The following is a 21,174-nucleotide window of genomic DNA, read 5'->3' on the forward strand; positions in this document are numbered from 1 at the left end:
CATCAATCACTAATCTGCCGTTAGACGTCAGACACACTGGATCAGTAAAGGCCAAAGAGGTAAGCTTGAAATCTGAACCAGTCTGACCCAGGAACATGTTCAACATAAATCTTCCCGTGCTCCTTAACATGAATTTCTGTTCAGGAGAGTCGTTTCTCTTTCTTGGCCCCTAAGTTTACAAGCGGTGACAGGCAATGTGCAATTAATTACCCTACATGCCCCGTGTTCATTTGGAATTCAGGCTCGATGCATCAAGGCAGTCGATGCCGTTTTGATTTTAGTGCTGTGGTTGGTTGTGTTCCAAGTAAACTGCTGTGCTACAGTAACCGTGCAGGTCTGTGTTTCAGCAACTCCATTTGTATTTTGCATCAGATGCATTTGCAATGTCATTGTTTAGCAACACTTGACTTTTGAGTGCTGCCCTTTTGAAGTAATCATTTTCCAGAATTGTTTTTCGTTTGGTGTGAAACGACTATTGGAAACGGGCGCAGTTGAAGTTCCAAGAGGAGGGGAATGCTAAATTGAGTATTTTCTGTTGAAGTAATATTTCCACCTTGGAAAAAAATTCTTACCACATGTTCAAAAGAAGGAAATTACTAATTGAGGGTAATAAAAGCAAAATACCCTGGAACCGCTCAGCAGTCCATTGCAGCATCTGTGGAGAGAAACGAGAGTTAATGTTTCAGGTTGGTGACCCTTCGTCAATGAGGATTTTGCCCAAGCTTTTTGCCTGGGCAAGATGAACTGATACATGCCACTAATACAAGTGTCAAGGACAAGTTTGCAAAATGTATTTGTGACTGAATGGAGTACTGCTACATCAGGAATCCTCCTAGCTGATGTGGCTGGGGAGCAGCTGTCTTGAAACCATCAATTACAAATGGTAGATAAAGATTTGAAGCGACTGACGTTAGATAAAACAGCGACGCAGCACAAGGGAGGCCATTCAGTCCACCCTGCCTGTCCCAGCCCTTTGAAAGAGCTGTCCAGTTAACCACGCCCAAGGCTAATTGACGTATATAATGTTTAAAAATCTATCAGAACAGGGTGGCACTGTGACGCAGTGGTTAGAACTGCAGCCTCACGGTGCTGAGGTCCCAGGTTCGATCCTGGCTCTAGTATGGAGTTTGCACATTCTCCCCGTGTTTGTGCAAGTTTCGCCCCCACAACCCAAAGATTTGCAGGTTACATGGATTGGCCACGCTAAATTGCCCCTTCGTTGGAAAAAATGAATTGGGTACTCAATTTATTATTTTAAAAGATCTATCCAAACCTGCAACTACGCCGTGACATTTGACACAGCAAATTGAATGGGAAAAATTTCTGTACCAATTTTCAGTGATTAGAGTACCCAATTTTTTTTTTCCCCAATTAAGGGGCAATTTAGCGTGGCCAATTCACCTACCCTGCACATCTTTGGATTGTGGGGGTGAAACCCATGTGGACATTGTGAGTGCAAACTCCACATGGACAGAAACCCAGGGCCGGGATTCGAACCCGGGTCCTCCGTCCCAGTGCTAACCACTGCGCCACATGCTGCCCTATTAATCTTGATATAAAAGTGTGACTAAGATTATTGGGCAAACTGTGTGCCCTCAAAATAAGATTTATTTCCGCATGTATTGATACTTTTCAATGGAATAGTTCCCAACTTAAAAATGCCCGTCCAAAATATTTTTCCCCTGTGTGTGTGTGTGTGTGTGTGTGTGTGTGTGTGTGTGTGTGTGTGTGTGTGTGTGTGTGTGTGTGTGTGTGTGTGTGTGTGTCGCTAAAGAACTGCACCGTATTTAGGACTGAGCTTAGTCATATGCATTAGATGTTCTGTCACAGGATGTTCAGCAGCTCAGCTGGCAGTTTTATAACCCAAATAAATTCCTGTTATCTATCATTCCTATCCGTGGTAACCTCTAGTGTGCCTTGTCTTCAATTTATTTGAAGTCTCTCTACCGTTGCAATCTCCTCCTGCCCTGTATTCTAACTTATCCATCTTCCAAAACCAATCGACTGCAACTTTCACTACCCCCTTCCTTTGCTCCTGTCATCTTGTCATCGATCTGAAGCTGTCTTGCTCCTATGATCTGTAACTGTCTTGCCAAGCCCCCTTATTGTGTTACAGCTCTCTTTGCCCCATCCTCTTCAGAATCCATCTTAAACCTACCTCTGATGTATTTGGCCACCTCCCCATAGTTCCCCTGGTACCCTGCAGCTGAGAATTGGTCCCAATACTGAAAGACTGCATAAATGGAACTTGTGCAATGTGAATTACTTCTTCAAAACTTGCTAACTGGCTGGTTGGTGGTAAGAAAAAGACTTGCATCTCTATAGCACCTTTTTGACCATGAGACATCCCAAAGCACCCTACAGCCATTTAAGTACTTTTGAAGTGTAGTTACTGTTGTAATGTAGGAAATGTGGTAGCCAATTTGTGCACAGCAAGGTCCCACAAACAGAAATGTGATAATGACCTGATAATTTGATTTCACTAGGTGGATTGAGGGCTAAATATTGGCCTGGACATTAACTCTTAAAACAGTGCCATGGTCTCTTCTCATGTCCACTTGAAAGGACAGACGTTGCCTTGATGTAATGTCCAATCTAAATATGGCAACTCCCAACAATAATAATAAACTTTATTATCACAAGTAGGCTTACACTGCAGTGAAGTTACTGTGAAAAGCCCCTAGTCGCCACACTCCGGTGCCTGTTCGGATACACCGAGGGAGAATTCAGAATGTCCAATTCACCTAACAGCACGTCTTTCGGGACTTGTGGGAGGAAACCGGAGCACCCGGAGGAAACCCACGCAGACACGGGGAGAACATGCAGACTCTGCACAGGCAATGACCCAAGCCGGGAATTGAACCTGGGTCCCTGGTGCTGTGAAGCAACAGTGCTAACCACTGTGCTACCGTGCCGCCCCGTGCTACAGTGCAGCATTCCCGCAGTACTGGACCAGATTTGTGCTAGAGTTTCCGGAGTCTGATTTAGGCAGGTCAGAATATTGTAGAACCAAGAGTGGTGCCAACCGTACCATGGCTTATACATGCGCGTCACATAGCTTTGCGCTGGTGGAGACCCACATATTTAAGATTTGACTTTCTTAACATGGACTCACTAAAATGTACACAAAGATGATCTCTTGCCTTTCCTGTTGTGTGTATCCTCCTCGGTCTCACCATGTATTGTGGGATGAGAGCATGAGAAAATGTTCGGCTGTTCCTGCCAGGACAAGTAAAATACCGCCGGAGGGGAAAGGCGGTGGAGATACCTGTGTTTGTGCTTCACCGACAGACCTGTCACAGAGAAACATTGGCAGAGGCTTGGGAGCTTCTTGGCTGTGGCCTGGGGTGGAATAAGAAGAAAGAGGAGGGACGGAGCGTGGGGTAGGAATCTCCAGGGAGGAATTAACGTGTTTAAAATGATTTGCTAAATCATTTTTTAAATTTTTTAAAATTAACATCATTGGTGAAAACAAGAGTGAGTTCCTCCAAGGAGAAGCAAGACTTGCAGTTTGAGAAGCTTGATGGATTTCTGCTTTTGAAAAATGTTGTAATCACCGTCATTAAAACGCTCCCTGCTCCACACGATTGTCTCCAGTGCTTCAGCCTCTAATATCATTTTTATAAAACCTCCAGGCCAAATGGAAGCTATTTAATCCATTTTAAATGCCTGCATTCAAAACATTTCACTCTCCTTTCTCAGCACTTTCTACTTTGTCACCATTTTGGGAGCATTGACATCAAGAGTGGAGATGAGAGTAAGGATCAGCTGTGATCTTGAATGGCAGAGCAGGTTTGAGGGGCTGAATGGCCTAATCATTACCTCTTGTGTCCTTGTATGAAAGAGCTAGGGCAGGGCACTCTACCTTGCCTGTGTGGTCCACATTATAAAAATTTTTAAATACATTTGACAAATGGACTGAGTGCTATTTTACCTGTGTAAGTGACCTAATCTTAATAACACACACAATATTTCAGCAATAATTCAGTGAGTAGCCCTCCCTCCTTCAGGGTTTGAACCTCACTCCCAGTGACTTGAGCTCCTAATCTAGGCTGGTCCTTCAGTGCAGTATGAGGGAATCCTGCACTGTCAACGGTGTTGCTGTCTTTCGAATGTTAACAGTTTGTCCCCTCGGATCGTTGTAACACTGATCCCATGACACTGTTCTGGGGAGAGGCTTTGCCCCACTGCTGTGGCTCATTCAACCAGCACCAATAAATACAGATTATATGATAATTTCACAAATTACTGTTGTTAAAATGAATTGGGTACTGTAAAAAAAAAAAAAAAAAAAAAAAAAAATTTTGTATTGAGGGGCAATTTAGCGTGGCCAATCTACCTACCCTGCACATCTTTGGGTTGTGGGGGCGAAACCCACGCAAACATGGGGAGAATGCGCAAACTCCACACGGACAGTGACCCAGAGCCGGCATCGAACCTGGGACCTCGGTGGCATGAGGCAGCAGGGCTAACCCACTGCGCCACCGTGCTGGCTCGCACATTACCCTTTGTCTGCAAAATTGACAGCCACGTTTGAGAAGCATCGAATAGGGTAGACGGGAAAGAACGTAGAATATTACAGCACAGTACGGGCCCTTCGGCCCTCAATGTTGCGCCGACCTGTGAAACCATCTGAAGCCTATCTGACCTACACTATTCCATTTTCATCCATATGTCTATCCAGTGACCACTTAAATGCCCTTAAAGTTGGCGAGTCTACTACTGTTGCAGGCAGGGCGTTCCACACCCCTACTACTCTCTGAGTAAAGACTTGTTCCTTTGAGTAGAGAGGCCAATTACCAGAGGCAGAGATTCAAAGTGATTGGTGGAAGGATTACAGAGGACATGAGGAAAATTGTTTCCGCCCAGAGGTGGTGGGTGTCGAATTCACCGCCTAAATTGGTGGCTGAAGCTGAAGCATTCAACTCATTTAAAAGGTACCTGGATTTGTATCTGAAGTGCTTCAACCTGCAAGGCTAGAGACCAGGTGCTGGAAAGTGGGATTAGAATGGGCGGCTAGTTTTTTCTCTTTCTGAGGCTGGGACAGACGTAATGGGCTGAATGGCCTCTTTCTGCACGGTAATCGTTCTGTACGGTTCCCTGCATTAACTAGATTTTAAAAATATTTCTTTATTGGAGATCCTGAGAGCAGGAAGGGCATTTCATAAATGCAAGTTTACTGGCTTTCGTTTCGCGATTAGAGTAAGTAACTCGCCCTTGCACCTGGCTGTTGTAGCAGACTGGGTTGTAGTAACCAGTTGCCATTTGTCTCTAGAAGGATGGGTACACAGCATCTGTTCATTTAAAGCCTCATGAAAATTGTATGTAGGAATGGCCGGGAACGTTTAGGCCGCAAATTATGAATCTAACTAATATTACTTGCCGACTGTGAAATAACTTATTCAAAAAGAATAGTCACCTCAACTGCTGACAGTAGTTGAGGCTAGCGTACCACCCAGCTCCTGCCACCCAAAACTCCCCCCCCTCCCCAACCATCAAGATCCACGGTGAGCCCTTGGACGATGTGGATCATTTTGCACACCTTGGGAGCCTCCTGTCTGTGCGAGCAGACATTGACAACAAAATCCAAACATCGACTCCAATGAGCCAGTGCCAGCTTCAGATGCCCGAGGAACAGAGTGTTCGAAGACCGAGACCTCAAACCCAGCACCAAGCTCATGGTCTACACGGCTGCCCTCCTGTATGCATCAGAAACATGGGCAAAATGTACAGCAGGCACCCCAAATCCTTGGAGAAATATCGCCAACGCTGCCTCCGCAAAATCCTGCAAATCCACTGGTGGGATAGGTGTACCTACGTGAGTGTCCTCTCCCAGGCCAATATCCCCAGTATCGAGGCAGCTGCAATGGGCGGGCAACATTGCCCGCATGCCTAACCCCAGACTCCCAAAACAAGTGCTCTATTCCGAGCGCCGCAGTGGCAAGTGATCATTAGGAAAACAGAGGAGACACGAGAAGGGCACTCTGAAAGCCTCCCTAAGTAAATGCAACATCCCCACTGACACGTGGGAATTGCTTGCCTTACAACGAGCAAGTTGAAGAAAAGCATCCGGGAAGGCACCAATCACCCCCTAGAGTGGAGAACACGGGGGCCAAGCGTAAACAGCAGAGAGCACAGAATCCAGAGCGTCCCACCCACCCCCTTATCGAGCGCCACCTGCCCAAACCTGTGGCAGAGTCTGTGAATCCAGCATCGGACTGTTCAGCCACAGCAGAACCCACCTCCCCAGAGTGGAAGCAAGTCATCCTTGGCCCTGAGGGACTGCCCAGGAAGGATGAGGATTTGGGTTACTGAAAGGTGTTCTGCCACGGAGAAAGATATCCCATTAACAGCTGATACCTTCAGAAGAGGAGGATGTGAAAACCCCGGGAGTGGAATTGTACGACACTTCAGCGAGAACATGGATTGGGGGAAAATTGGTGTTTACCTTTTCAACATTAAAAACAAAATTAAGTAGCTTCCTGAATTGAAGGATCTGAACGATTTTCAGGTTCCAAAATCCTACTGTTGGAATTTGAAGTATTTACACGCCTGTTCCTGACATGAATTAGATGGTCCAGAACTCTTTGATGCCTTTGCTGTGGCCTCGACACTTGGCAGTGTGATGGATTGTTTTAAGTTGTGCTGTGGACTATATTTCAGGGTTATGGTTGAGAGCGTCTGAGAAGCTAATTTGCTTTCGGCTCTTAAACCTCTGGAGGGAATAAACTTTGGGGTCATTTTTATTTAATTCTATAGGTTAGAGAACAGCAAGAGGCATGTGGAGACCCGTGACATATGGGCTCTGCTGCTTTCTGTTTTCCTTGCAGCCTGCTGCTCGGCCATGTCGTACCCTAGGGAGGCCTGATGCCTGTGCTGGCATTTTATCAGCTCACGGGCTCTCCAGTAATTTCAGTCCCAAGATGCCGTCCGAAGCAAATGGTTGTTTATGTTGCATGTGCTTTTGTCAATCTATATTGGCTCTTAATCTAATGCACCTTGAACTTAAAACTTGCCCTTGCCTTCAAATCCCTCCTTGTCGGCCTCTGCAACTCTTCCAGCCTTATTAACCCTGCTGAAGTCTCTGCTTAAGGGGCTGGTTTAGCTCACTGGGCTAAATCGCTGGCTTTTAAAGCAGGCCAGCAGCACGGTTCGATTCCTGTACCTGCCTCCCCGGACAGGCGCCGGAATGTGGCGACTAGGGGCTTTTCACAGTAACTTCATCGAAGCCCGCTCGTGACAATAAAGCGATTTTCATTTCATTTCCTCTAACTCTAGTTTCTTCAGCAGCTGTGCCTTAAGTCACCTAGGCTGTGCTATCTTCCCAAACCCTCTCCCTTTCTCTCCTCGAACCCATCTCTTTCTTGCCACCATCAATAGCACATTGCTGTGAGTATCTCATCAGTCATTGCCCCTCTTTATTTCCTCATGCGCTGCATGTGCCACGGCTGTTCTGGAAACCTTCAAGGTGATCACCTGTTGCTGAAAGCCACATAACCTTCGAAGTGGTATTTTCTCCTAGGTCAGGATTTGGCACCAGCTTACTGTTAAATGCAAAGGGTATTCAAGGACTTGCAAAGTACTGTTTGCTCAAATAACTTGCTTGCCAATAGTTCAGAGGACTTTCATTTATTCAGGAACACCAGCCATCTTGAAGTTCTTTAAAACTAAGCACTTTCTAAAGTGTCATTGCTGCTGTACTGTAGATATTGTGACAGCCAACATGTGCTCAGCAAGTTCCCATGAACAGCAACGTGATTGATAATGACCAGAAAATCTGCTTTTTGTGACGTTGAGTGAGGGATAAATATCCACCAGGACGCCGAGGCCAACTCCCCTCCTCTACTTTAAAATGGTGCTGTGTGGGATCTTTCATGTGGTTAGCGCTGGGACTACAAGAATAGTCAAAAATGTGGCTGTTACACTTGGCCTGATTTTCTGCTATTTAGAATAAATGGTCAAAGTTGAGAAAATTCATAAGATCATACAACTGAAACTTTGCCAACCACGTGGGCGATCTAAGGTTTGAAATTTTACAACTATCTTTTCTTTGCCAAGAATAATGTTTTCAGTGTTATCATTACGATAAATTGACTTTAGAAAAAGCAAGCAGTGACATTAGGAGCAACGCATTCTTGGAAAACACCTTGAATGTGGGTAAGTGAATGATTCATTGAACATTACATTTATTTTTGGCATCGCGGTGACACGGTGGTTAGCACTGCTGCCTCACACTGCCAGGGACCCTGGTTCCACTCTGGCCGGGGGTAACTCTGACTGTCTGTGTGGAGTTCTCTCCGTGTCTGAGTGGGTTTCCTCCGGATGTTCCGGTTTCCTCCCAAAGATGTGCAGGTGAGGCCATGCTCAATGCGCGGGGTTACAGGGTTAGGGGAGGGGGGGTTGGCAATGGGCCTAGTCGGAGTGCTCTTTTGGAGGGTCAGCAGAGACTCGATGGACCAAATGGCCTCCTCCTGTAGGGATTCCATGGATAAAACTTTTTTTTAACCTTTCTTATCGATGGAATAATAGGTATACACAGTACTGGACATCCGTAATAGACTGACTTTGCCCAGCATGGGACCGATGGAACTATTGACAGCAAGACTGTGCCAGTGGCACATGTCATTGCAACATTTTCACTCCAGCGCAGGTGGTGTCCTGCTATTGAAGGTCCTCCTTAAATACAGATCGCTAGGTCTTTTAGCCAGCTTAGGCCTCTTGTTCCATCTGGTGGCATCCATGCTGTTGCCACCCTGGGCATACATCAAGAAGGCGAAATGCATGCCAACCCTCAACTGATGAAGCAATATACCTCAATGTTGAACACCAATTGGAAGAAGCACTGAGGGTGCCAAGGGCACAACAAATACTCTGGGGGGGGGGGGGGGGGGGGGTGCTTTCAGTGTCCATCACCAACAGTGGCTTGGTAGCACCACCACTGACTGGCTGAGTCTTAAAGAACATAGCTGCCAGACTGGGGCGGCGGTAGGAACCAGCCGAGAGGGAAAAAACCTACTTTACCTCGCCCTCTGCGATCTCCCTGCTGCATCTGTCCATGACATGACACTACCATCCTAAACTCGGTCGACTTCAAACCCATCTAGCAACTCAACTGGGCATCGCAGAGACTCTGGGCCATCAGCAGCAGGAGAATTGTGTTCAATATGGCGCGTCATATCACCCACTCTCCCATTACTGCCAAGCTGGGGGAACAAACCTGGTTCAGTGCAGGGGGCCATGCCAGGCGCATTATGACAATCCCGGCAGTGGTCACAATACTGGACAGAAACCCCAATATTTTATTTTAATTTGTAAGACTATGAGGAAACGATACCTAGCTCCAGGAGTGATTTCAGGCGAAATAGGGATATGGTATATTAAAACAAAATTTATTACTAACATAGTAACAGTCTTTAAGACAGAGATAGATAGGTTTTTGATCAATAAGAGGATCAGGGGTTATGGGGAGAAGGCAGGAGAATGGCAATGAGAAAAATATCAGCCATGATTGAATGGCGGAGCAGACTCGATGGGCCGAGTGGCCTAAATCTGCTCCTATGTCTTATGGTCTTAAGGCCTTATAGTTGTGGATTGGACAAAGAAAGGCCGGGTGGTTAACGGTGAGATTGAGTGTCTTGGATTACAGGATGATGGTGAAATGGACAAAAAAAGTGGCAGATGGAATTTAATCCTGAAAAATGTGAGGTGTTACACTTTTGGAAGGAGTAATTTGCCAAACTGGGAAGTTCTGAGGAACAAAGAGACCTTGGCGTATTTGTAAATAGATCTCTGAATGCTGAAGGGCAGGTTAATATTGGTGGAAAAGGGATATAGTACACATGCCGTTATCAATGGGACCATAGATTGCAAAAGCAGGGAAGTCCAAATGGAGTTGTATAGAACATTGATGAGGCCCCAGCGGGAGTACTGTGTGCAGTTCTGGTCGCCACATTATAGGAAGGATGTGATTGCACTGGAGGGGGGTGCAGAGGCGATTCACCAGGATGTTGCCTGGGATGGAACATTTAAGTCATGAAGAGAGGTTGGATAGGCTTGGGTTGTTTTCTCTGGAACGGAGAGGGGTGAGAGGGCGACCTGATCAAGGTGGACAAGATTATGAGGGACATAGACAGGGTGGATAGGGAGCAGCTGTTCCCCTTAGTTCAAGGGTCGGTTACAGGGGGACACCAGTTCAAGGTGAGGGACGGGGAGGTTCAGGGGGGATTTGTTTATTTTTATAACTTTAGAGAATCCAACTTTTTTTTCCAAATAAGGGACAAAAAGAGACGAGCTGTCTTGCAAACCTGGATTATTAAAAACACTACTGTAGCTATCATGCACATACTTTAGAGTATTCAATTAATTTTTCCAATTAAGGGGCAGGTTAGTGTGGCCAATCCACCTATCCTGCTCATCTTTTTGCCGGGGAGAATGTGCAAACTCCACATGGACAGTGACCCGGGGCCGCGATCGAACCTGGGACCTCACGCCGTGAGGCAGCAGTGCTAACCACTGAGCCATCGTGCTGCCCTCCACTTGCAGCCTGTCCGGTGGTTCGCTGGCATCCAAACCCAGTCGAGTTGTTGTGGGGGACCTTCTTAATTAAAGGTTTGGTGCCCGTTCCTCGGGTCAAGAAGGTCCAAGAGGAAGTTTCCAGACGTGAATCACCTTTTGTGCGACTGGCCGTCACCAGAAGTCGCCATTGTCCTTTTTTTACATTCTCCATAGTCCCTAAGGGCCTTTCAATAGTCAGTGTCATAGCACTGATTCATTCTTCCCTTTAGCACGATAAATTTCACAAAATTCCAGCATTGCCAAATATTGTGAACACGTGCCCTACTGTCCGTCCCTCCCAAGCGATCCTAGACTTGGTTGGACAAGTCCACAAGCATTCTGCTCACTTAGCCAGCTTCTGTTTCGCGTTTCACAAGAGCCTGCGTTCATGCGCGTAGCCACCAGGCCATGAACCTCCAGACAATGTCATGCTAGGCTGGTAAATCTTAGCAAGACGAATTTTGCTTTGGCAGCAAATATGGGAGAACGTGTGCCTCCTCAGGCTCTTGGAGGAAAAAGTATTAATAAATTAGACTTGACATGCAAGGACTTCGAGGCATGGCAGCTGAAGGGTGGGTTGGATTTTTTATCAGCGAGATCACCGTCCAACGCCACCTGCCTGTCTCGATGGCCTCTCGTCATTTGTGATATGAAGGCTTTGCATTTAAACCCAAATATGTAGAAGGCACCCATCACGAAGGTATCTAGCCCTTCAACAGCTAGACTGCTGATTAAACTTTCAACGCTGCGGTAAGGTGAACGTGCCTAGTTATGATCAAAGTTTGGTCCATCGAAACATTCCTTTGCCCTCCCCCCTCCTCCGCCTCCTCCTCCAGTAACTCTCTTTGCTCTGTGTCCGTTGACTAGTTTCTCAGCTGCACTTTCAATATGTAACAGTATATTGCAGCGTTGTCTAAAAATAGCTGTTGCCCTGGTGAGGATTGTTCCTCTTGTGTACGCAGTCCTGTGCCTTAGCACCTTCATTCAAGCTCCTTCCTCGTTCACAGACTGTAATAATGTCAGCTTTGCTCAAACATTTCTTTTGATGCTTGCCATTGTGTAGTTTCGTTGAGAATACACATCTTAAACATCGCAAATGCATGGAGTCAAAGAGACAGCACTGTGTGTCGTCATTATTTTAAAAACAATTCAATTGATTGGGATTCCTGCTTCTTTTGAAGGTAAGAAGTGAAAAATTATTTCCCAGTTTTGTAACATGTGTAATGGGTTATAAATTGGCACTTCATCCAGAATAGTTTTACCTGATAGATTATTTGACTTTTGTTTTTCTGAATGTTGGGCAAAATCTTTCGCCAAGCGTTGAGTAGGTGAGTGAGATCTGAGTTGGAGAGTTTAAAAGCCTTATTGTATTTTCATAGCCAGGAATTTTAATCTGGAAAGTGTCTCTTTCTCTCGCTTCCCCTCTCCTCCCTCTCCACATTTCATGTGATGTGAAATGGGTCCAAGCCTAACTCGTTACCAGTGCCACCAACGTCGTAAAAGTACAGAATTCACTGTACTCGCCAACTTGACGAAGGAGCTTTTATTCCCGAGTGCGAGGACCTGGCGATACAAAAATTAGCATTTCGTATTGCTTCTTTCGTTCAAGGACATCCCACATCGCTTTACCAGAGCTGCAAACAATAAATTGACACTGAATAAAATGAGGAGATATTGTTGGGGGTGCGGGGGAGGTGTCGGTAAAATAAATTGGTTTTACAGGCGTATCTTTAGTGAGGAAATTCTTTTTTAATTTTTAAAATATATTTAAAGCATCCAATTCTTTTTTTCCAATTAAGGGGCAATATTTAGGGTGGCCAATCCACCTACCCTGCACATCTTAGGGCTGTGGGGGTGAGACCCACGCAGACACGGGGAGAATGTGCAAACTCCACACGGACAGTGACCTGAGGCCGGAATCAAACCCCGGTCCTCAGCACCGTGAAGCAGCAGTGCTAACCACTGCACCCCATTAGTAAGGAAAGTCTAATGTGTGGGGCTGTCACAAGCCATCTTCCTCTAATTGGGCATTAAGAATGGATGATTAATGCAGGATTTAAAAAGAAGTCTTTATTGTCACAAGTAGAGTTATATGAACATTGCAATGAAGTTACTGTGAATAGTCACTCGTCGCCCCATTCCGGCGCCTGTTCAGGTACTTGGAGGGAGAATTCAGAATGTCTAAATTACCTAACAGCACATCTTTCGGGATGTGGGAGGAAACCGGAGCGCCCGGACGAAACCCACACAGACACACGGAGAATGTGTAGACTCCGCACAGACAGTGACCCAAGCCAGGAATTGAACCTGGAGCTGTGAAGCAACAGTGCTAACCACTGAGCTACCATGCCCGATTTTGCTTAACCTTTGTTGGTTCCTCTAAATGGTTGAAACATTCCAACACTGCGCTTACGCTCATTAATTAATAGTTGTCTCACTAGCCCATCCACCCAACTTGTTTGAATTGGTCGGAATCACTAAATCCTCCCGTCTCTCCCTCTACCCCACCACCACCACCCTGTAATAAATTTCCTATCACTTTTTTTTAAAATTTAGATTACCCAATTATTTTTTCCAATTAAGGGGCAATTTAGCGTGTCCAATCCACCTACTCTGCACATTTTTGGGTTGTGGGGGCGAAACCCAGCTTCATTGTCCAGTTATGAATAGGACAATAAACTAGGAACTAGTTGTTTATTGACCTCCAAGTTTTGATTTCCGAATGTTCTGTTGGTTATATTTTAAAGAGAATACAGGGGGGATAAAGAGCTGGGGAAAAAAGCAAAACTTAGATGCCCCCCCCCCCCCCCCGCTCGTTTACCTTTCAATGGCCCATTTTCCCAGGACAATAGAACTCCAATCAAGCAACCGGTACAGCCACAGACCGAACGGCGCCACTCCCTTTACTCAGAGAGCCCAACTGCCAAAGTCGATGACCGCTAAGGACCTGTCCAGTCACCAAGGCACTCACCCTTTATTGGCTGAAATTGAAGACAGTGATCAGAGCCCTGTCGAACTATTGGGTCCAAGGTTAAGGACCGCCTCAAAGAGCGTGAAATCCCAAAGGGATGAAAGAGAGCACAGCCATGTGTTCTGTCTCTGTTTGATCCGGCCTGTGCCAGCCAATTGCAGCAGGAACAGCCAGCCAAGTTCAAGACCAACGATTGCTACCTGACAGATGAGACCAGCAGAGAGACAGCCACTTTCTTCGAACCAGCCAAGTGAAATCCAGATAAAGGCCTTATCCATCTGCACAGTGCCGGAAGCCCTGAAGTTAAGTGTAGGTTATTGCAGCTGATAGGTGTAGTTTAACTCGTAGTAGATATTGTGTTTGCATGTCGAGGTAACTCTTGTGTATGTAAATAAACCATCTTTTGAACTAACTAACAGGCTGTGTGGTCATTTGATCGATATAAGGGAAGGCTTGTGGTTCACCAACATTATCATTAATATTAGCAACAGTATTAGTAACGCTGTTGGGATCGAAAACAGAGCACCAGGACGAGAAACTGATTGGGGAAAATGTCAAACCAGGAAACTGAACTATTTTCCCCAAGGTTTTTATGATTAAGCTGGCCAGAGGCAAACTGTATCTTAGTGTAGAATTCCTCCTTCAGCGACCTTGTAAATGTTCAGTGCTGCCCAGGGCATGCTTCTCCCATTCAGTGTGTCACCAGACTGCAAATTTATGAAGTTATTAAATGAGGGTTTCTAGAGAATGTCTGTTCCCAGGCTGCTACTAACCAACAGGACAAAAGGCAATTGGGAGATGCCAACAAGAGCTATTGAAATCATTATCATTTATCACATTCGGAACTGCATCAAATCAGACTCGGGAGTACAGCCCCAGAGATCCATCTCAGTCCTCCTAGACGGGGAGAAGGTTTGTTTAAACTGGGAGGCTTTGAGTCATCCTGCATCTGCACTGTGCTTGTTACCAAGTGATCCACACAAAATTAAGCCATTTACTAACCTTGTTTTTAAAGTGATCCAGTAACTCCAAACAAGGATGGCATAGTGGTTAGCACTGCTGCCTCATGGCGCCGAGGATCTGGTTCGATCCCGGCTCTGGGTCACTCTCCGTGGGGTTTGTACATTCTCCCCGAGTCTGCGTGGGTTTCGCCCCCACAACCCAAAAAGATGTGCAGGTTAGATCGAGTGGCCATGCTAAATTGCCTCAATTGGAGAAAAATAGAATTGGGCACACTAAATTTAAAAAAAAAAAGTAATTCCAAACAAAATCAGATAGATAAATCATGGCAGTTTTTGTGGGTTGATATACTGCTGTACTCACTGTAGTTGAAACAGAAATTATACTTGCTTCAAAAAAAAAGTTGGATACTTTTAAAAAGGATATGTATGTTTAAGGTAACTGGGTTTTGTTATGCACATTCAGGTATTAAGGTTTTTTTATGGGTGCAAAAACTTAAGAACGTATCGGACTGCACTGGTAATGGAATAAATAACATCCATGTGTGAATTAGACCATAGATTGAATTCACTTTTCATTCTTTATCTTACCATCCTCCTCAAATATATCTTTGAATGTTTACTCGAGCACCCTTGTCTTTTAGGGGCTGGTGTAGCACAGTGGGCTAAACAGCTGGCTTATAATGCAGAACAAGGCCAGCAGCGCGGGTTCAATTCCCGTACCGGCCTCCCCGAACAGGCGACGGAATGTGGCGTCTAGGGGCTTTTCACTGTAACTTCATTGAAGCCTACTTGTGACAATAAGCAGTTATTATTATCTAGCTGTACTCCTGCTCAGCGTCATTGACAATAGCGTTACATAGAACATACAGTGCAGAAGGAGGCCATTTGGCCCATCGACCCACTTAAGCCCTCACTTCCACCCTATTCCCCGTAACCCAATAATCCCTCCTAACCTTTTTAGACAGTAAGGGCAATTTAGTGTGGCCAGTCCACCCAACCTGCACATCTTTGGACTGTGGGAGGAAACCGGAGCACCCGGAGGAAACCCACGTAGACACGGGGAGAACGTGCAGACTCCGCACAGACAGTGACCCAGCCGGGAATCTAACCTGGGACCCTGGCGCTGTGAAGCCACAGTGCTATCCACTTGTGCTATCGTGCTGCCCTTGCATCATTCCTACTTACTGCCTGTTTCGCTATTGCTGGCTGTTACATTGCCTCATTTCCCTAGTGACCCTTTTAATATCGAACGTTGTCTTCATCTCTGACCCTTCCAATCATCATCCCGATTCTCAAACAGCCCCTCTCTTCCCTTTCCTGCTCTGTCTCCAGTGTTTTTTGTCCACCTTCCTATTGAAACATCTAATTTATATTCTGCCCAATTTGTATGCTGTTTCTCTGAAGCATTCCTGGCTTTAGCACGGCCAAGAAAGCAAGAAAGCTTGCAGTGAGAAAAGACTGTTTTAACGCCTTTCACATACTCCGGATCTCCCAAAGTATTTAACAGTCAATGAACTGCTTTTAATCTGTAGTTGCTGACGTCGGCAAACTCACCAACCATTTTGTGAAAGATCCCACAAAGAACAATGTGATCGGTAATCTGTTTATCAGGATACCAAGGGGTCACTCTGGTCTTCAAGAGTTCCATTGATTGGACAGCACGGTGGCGCAGTGGATTAGCCCTGCTGCCTACGGTGCTGAGGTCCCAGGTTCGATCCCGGCTCTGGGTCACTGTCCGTGTGGAGTTTGCACATTCTCCCCCTGTTTGCGTGGGTTTCACCCCCACAACCCAAAGATGTGCAGGGTAGGTGGATTGGCCACGCTAAATTGCCCCTTAATTGGAAAAAATGAATTGGGCACTCTAAATTTAAGGGGAAAAAAAGAGGAAAAAAATGTTCCCCCTCTTCCCCCGGATGTTGTTAGTGGGGAATTCAACAATGGTAATGTCACGGGTAAATGGTTAGATTCTCTCATTTTGAGGTTTATACTCAAAGTAACTCTATGTAACTATGTAAAAAGCATATAAGTGGAGACCTTGATCAGGTTATAAGAACGAGGAGCAGGAGTAGACCATCTGGCCCCTCGAGCCTGTTCTGCCATTCAATGAGATCATGGCTGATCTTTTGTGGACTCAGCTCCACTTTCCGGCCCGAACGCCATAACCCTTAATCCCTTTATTCTTCAAAAAACTATCTATCTTTACCTTAAAAACATTTAATGAAGTAGCCTCAACTGCTTCACTGGGCAAGGAATTCCATAGATTCATAACCCTTTGGGTGAAGAAGTTCCTCCTAAACTCAGTCCTAAATCTACTTCCCCTTATTTTGAGGCGATGCCCCCTAGTTCTGCTTTCACCCGCCAGTGGAAACAACCTGCCTGCATCTATCCTATCTATTCCCTTCATAATTTTAAATGTTTCTATAAGATCCCCCCTCATCCTTCTAAATTCCAACGAGTACAGCCCCAGTCTACTCAACCTCTCCTCGTAATCCAACCCCTTCAGCTCTGGGATTTATCTTGGTCCCGTAGCCAGGGCAAAAGCTGAACTGAAGGCATTTAAACAGAATTATGAGAGATAGGAATACAGCTGCAATTCCTCTCCCCCAATCCCGCGCCCGCCCCCTCCCCTCCTGGACAATTTATTCTGTTCCCTGCTCACCCCATAATGAGAGGATTGGGAGAGATGGCCATGCCCTGTCTCTGACATGGCTCATTGGTATGAAGCCACACTGGCTCTTCATGCTCCCAGCTCTCTCTCCCTTTTAATTTGTCTGTGCGTTGGTTGGGATAATTATTAAGCAAAGCTGCTGTAAATAGGTTTGGGTGGTTGAGGTAGTTAAAGGCTCCGAAAATGCTTAAGTGCATGATATCTGGAATTCTATAAGAGGGCATTAGCTCTGATTGGGGCCTTGTATTCTGAGTCTCAGCCCTTCTCCCTAGCTACCAGCTTTCCTGTACACAAAACTAAAGAGAGCTATATTTGTATGTCTGCATTTGTTGACTTTAATGCATAAAGCATTAATGCATGACTTTAAAGTTATATCATATGCACTTAAGATTGGAATGTATCTAAAAGCCACAGGAACAAGTGTGGGTTCAGTAAGTGAGCTTATTTTTTTTGTTGCTTTATCTGTTACGTGGTTCAGTAAGCAGACGTTGGCACCCCGTGAAGACCGTTTTTATATAGTACTGCTCACTGGCTTTCTTCCTTAGAAGTTGACAATTTAATTGGCCTTAAGCAGCATGCACACCATTGCATAATGATACTGTAACCTTTATTGTCACTCAAACTTTATTCCTTCAAAAGCTTTGTGGGCAATTTGCAGAATTACATAGAATTTTAGCGCAGTGGTTAGCACTGCCGCTTCACAGCGCCGAGGTCCCAGGTTCGATCCCGGCTCTGGGTCACTGTCCGTGTGGAGTTTGCACATTCTCCCCGTGTTTGCGTGGTTTTCACCCCCCTACAACCCAAAGATGTGCAGGGTAGGTGGATTGGCCGCGCTAAATTGCCCCTTAATTGGAAAAAATGAATTGAAAAAAAAGAATAACATAGAATTTTACAGGCCATTTGGCCCAATTGGGGTGTGCTGACATTTAAACTCCCAAAGCACCTCAACAAATCTCTCCATCGCTTTCTCGCTCACCCGTTAGCTTGAATGTATTCCTGCTGTGCGTCTCAACCACCCCATGTGTTTAATTCTACTTTCTGCGGAAAGATGTTTCTCCCGAATTCCTTGCTGTATGCATTAGTGACTATTTTACATTTATGATCCAAGGTTTTAGAGCCCCTACTCACACACACACACACACGCACGCACAAATGGAAACATCCCTATCTCTTCTCTTTATCAAATTTCTTCATGATTGTGACGATCTCTTATCAGATCACCTTTCAGTCTATCTTTCCAAAGAAACAAGCCCCAGCCTGTGCACCTAACTAGATACAGACTAGAGACTGAGCATGAGACCTGTCTGGTGGATCAATCCGGTACAAACTCTAGACCGGCACTTGTGTGCTGTGCTGAGGAAATTCTGTACTGTTTGGAGGTGTTGCCTTATGAACAAGAACCTGAGATCGATACCACTCTGCTTTAAGATGACCACAGAAGAACCCAAAGCGTACAAGCAAAGAGAGCGCGTTCCCCCAATGTTATCAACAACATTCTTCCTTTGCCATCACGAACACAATTCTTATAGTTTGGGGGACCTTGCAGTACAGAAATGGCTGCTGTGTTCGTTTCTATAACTGTGCTTGAAGCGGGGTGCAATCAATTAGATGTTAATTGATTTGAGGTGTTTTTGAAAAAACGCAATTAATACATACAAATGCATTAATTATTTATTTAATTGGTAGTTTCTGAAATATGTCCAGTGTCCCCACAAATACAAGCAGGAATATTCAACATATATTTGTGGTGTGCCACTTGGCAGAGCAACATGACTGTGATACCCCTGTAATACCATTGCCAATACCTTGCTGGATGCACAGTGCTTGATTAAATGCATAATGTATCCACGACAAGGCAGTCAAGGGGTACAGCGTTGTCTGTCTCATGAAGCCCCTCTGGCTGATACTGATGTTTGAAGTGCGCCAATAAGCGGGGGCCCCATCGAGCTCCAGGAAGAGCATTGCTAATTTTAAACTTAGTTTCCTGAACCAGCTGGGACAGGCATGCATTATCAGTTGTGCACTTGACATCCAGCACTTCAGCTGGGTTTAACGAGCACTTCAAGGAGAATGACAATCTGAGGGGAAGGGTGGTGGGTGGAAGATGGAATACTTTCCGAGTGGGGTGAGATGTTAAACCGACCGCTGTTGAACTAAAAGTTATGATGTGGAGATGCCGGCGTTGGACTGGGGTGAGCACAGTAAGAAGTCTTACAACACCAGGTTAAAGTCCAACAGGTTTGTTTCAAACACGAGCTTTCGGAGCACGGCTCCTTCTTCACCTGAAGAAGGAGCCGTGCTCCGAAAGCTCGTGTTTGAAACAAACCTGTTGGACTTTAACCTGGTGTTGTAAGACTTCTTACTGAACTAAAAGTTCTCATGGCGCTATTTGAAGAAGAGCAGGAACGTTTCTCCTGGCGTTCAGTCTCCAAAACTGATTAACTGGTCAGTTTCTTGCCTTTTGCTATGCGGAATTAGCTGCCGCATTTGCGCGATTACTATGTGATCACACTTCAAATAACTGTTCCTGACCTGTGAAGCTCTTTGGGCCGAGATTTGAAAAATGCTGTAACGTGCAGTTTTTCTGTAATAGTGTGATTTTTGTATGCAAAGGTGCACAGACTGAATGGGCTGAATGGCCTTTGGAACTCTATACTTGTCTGTCCCAGGGGACTTTCACTTGGGAAAAATCTTTTGCAACTTGCTGTAATCCTCCCCCCTCCTCAAAGTAACTTTCTCCTTTAGATGGCAGAGTCTAAAGTATTTGGAAACCCAATCTGAGCAAAGCACTGATTGGAAGAACTATAATATAATCTTTATTAGTGTCATAAGTAGGCTTACATTAACACTGCAGTGAAGTTACTGTGAAAATCCCCTCATCGCCACACTCCGGTGCCTGTTCGGGTACACAGAGGGAGAATTCAGAATGTCCAATTCACCTAACAAGCACGTCTTTCGGGACTTGTGGGAGGAAACTGGAGCGCCCAGAGGAAACCCAAGCAGAGATGGGAGAACATGCAGACTCCACACAGACAGTGCCCCAAGTGGGGATCGAACTCGGGACCCTTGCGCTGTGAAGCAACAGTGTTAACCTCTGTGCCACCAGAATTCTGGGAATCATCTACGTGCATTGCACAGCTGAACACTGATAAACGGGCACTGTAAGTGAGGCACCTGGAGGAATAATTCTGCCGTTCCTTCATTTCCATGTGCTGTCAGTAAATGTTTTACCATCTGAGCGATATTCTATGAATGAAGTGCACTCTCAATAAGTGGGAGCTAATCTCAAATACATGATTTATGAAACTGGCACAGGGCTGGTATTTTGTCCCCCGCAACCATTTGTAAATTGTGCTGGTCAGAAATAAATCGCTCAGTTTTGAAAATCACTGCTGCAATGCTGTAATAATTTTTTTCTTTCCCCCCCCCCCCCAGATTGTTAGCCAAACTAAAATGTCTTTTGCTCCATAAATCTAATATTAGCGTCTGGCAGAGAGACAAGAGAGAGGCTCTTGTTCAGGAATAAATTCAGCCGCTGTAGTTGGACAATAAGCGGCAGCAATATGTAAACACAGCAGAGCGCCACAGGCCAAACTGAATAACGAGTCTTTGAAGCGATGCCCTTGTGTGGGAGGGGTAATCCCATGGCTGGTGGTGTGACATGCAGGGGCACATGCAATTGGGAATGGTGTGGAGGAGCAGTTTTATCATAAACTTATTTTGTGGGTCAATGTCAGTATTCTGGAGGAATATTTAATTAGTGTTTATCGAATCACAGAACAATATAACATAGAATGAGGCCATTTGGTCCATCTTGCCTGTTCCAAAAGCTACCTAATTAGCCCTCCACTGCTGCTTCCTGACAGCATTGTCACATTTTCCTCTTCAAGTATCTGATTGTGACCGGTTAATCGCTTCAATCAGGCATTGCATCCTCGATCAAAACCACTCTCCACAAAATTTCCCCCCCCTCCAATCTTTCCTCCAGTTTTTACCTTAAGTCTGTGCAATCTGGTTGC

At 45.4% G+C, this 21,174-nt stretch overlaps 1 protein-coding gene across 3 annotated transcripts in view; it reads left to right on the forward strand.

The window, feature by feature from the left end:
* pak4 (p21 protein (Cdc42/Rac)-activated kinase 4) overlaps positions 1-21,174 on the forward strand; it is a 107,007-nt gene that overhangs the window by 20,782 nt on the left and 65,051 nt on the right. Inside the window, exon 1 of one of the 3 annotated variants that reach the window (XM_038785878.1) lies at positions 11,577-11,735. The exons of the other annotated variants lie outside the window; for them this stretch is intronic. The gene's annotated coding sequence lies outside the window, so the exon portion shown is untranslated. Of the gene's footprint in view, positions 1-11,576; positions 11,736-21,174 lie in introns of those variants that run through there. 3 annotated transcript variants of the gene reach the window in all.

The sequence above is a fragment of the Scyliorhinus canicula genome, chromosome 27 (assembly GCF_902713615.1).
Source record: "Scyliorhinus canicula chromosome 27, sScyCan1.1, whole genome shotgun sequence".
Taxonomy (NCBI): domain Eukaryota; kingdom Metazoa; phylum Chordata; class Chondrichthyes; order Carcharhiniformes; family Scyliorhinidae; genus Scyliorhinus; species Scyliorhinus canicula.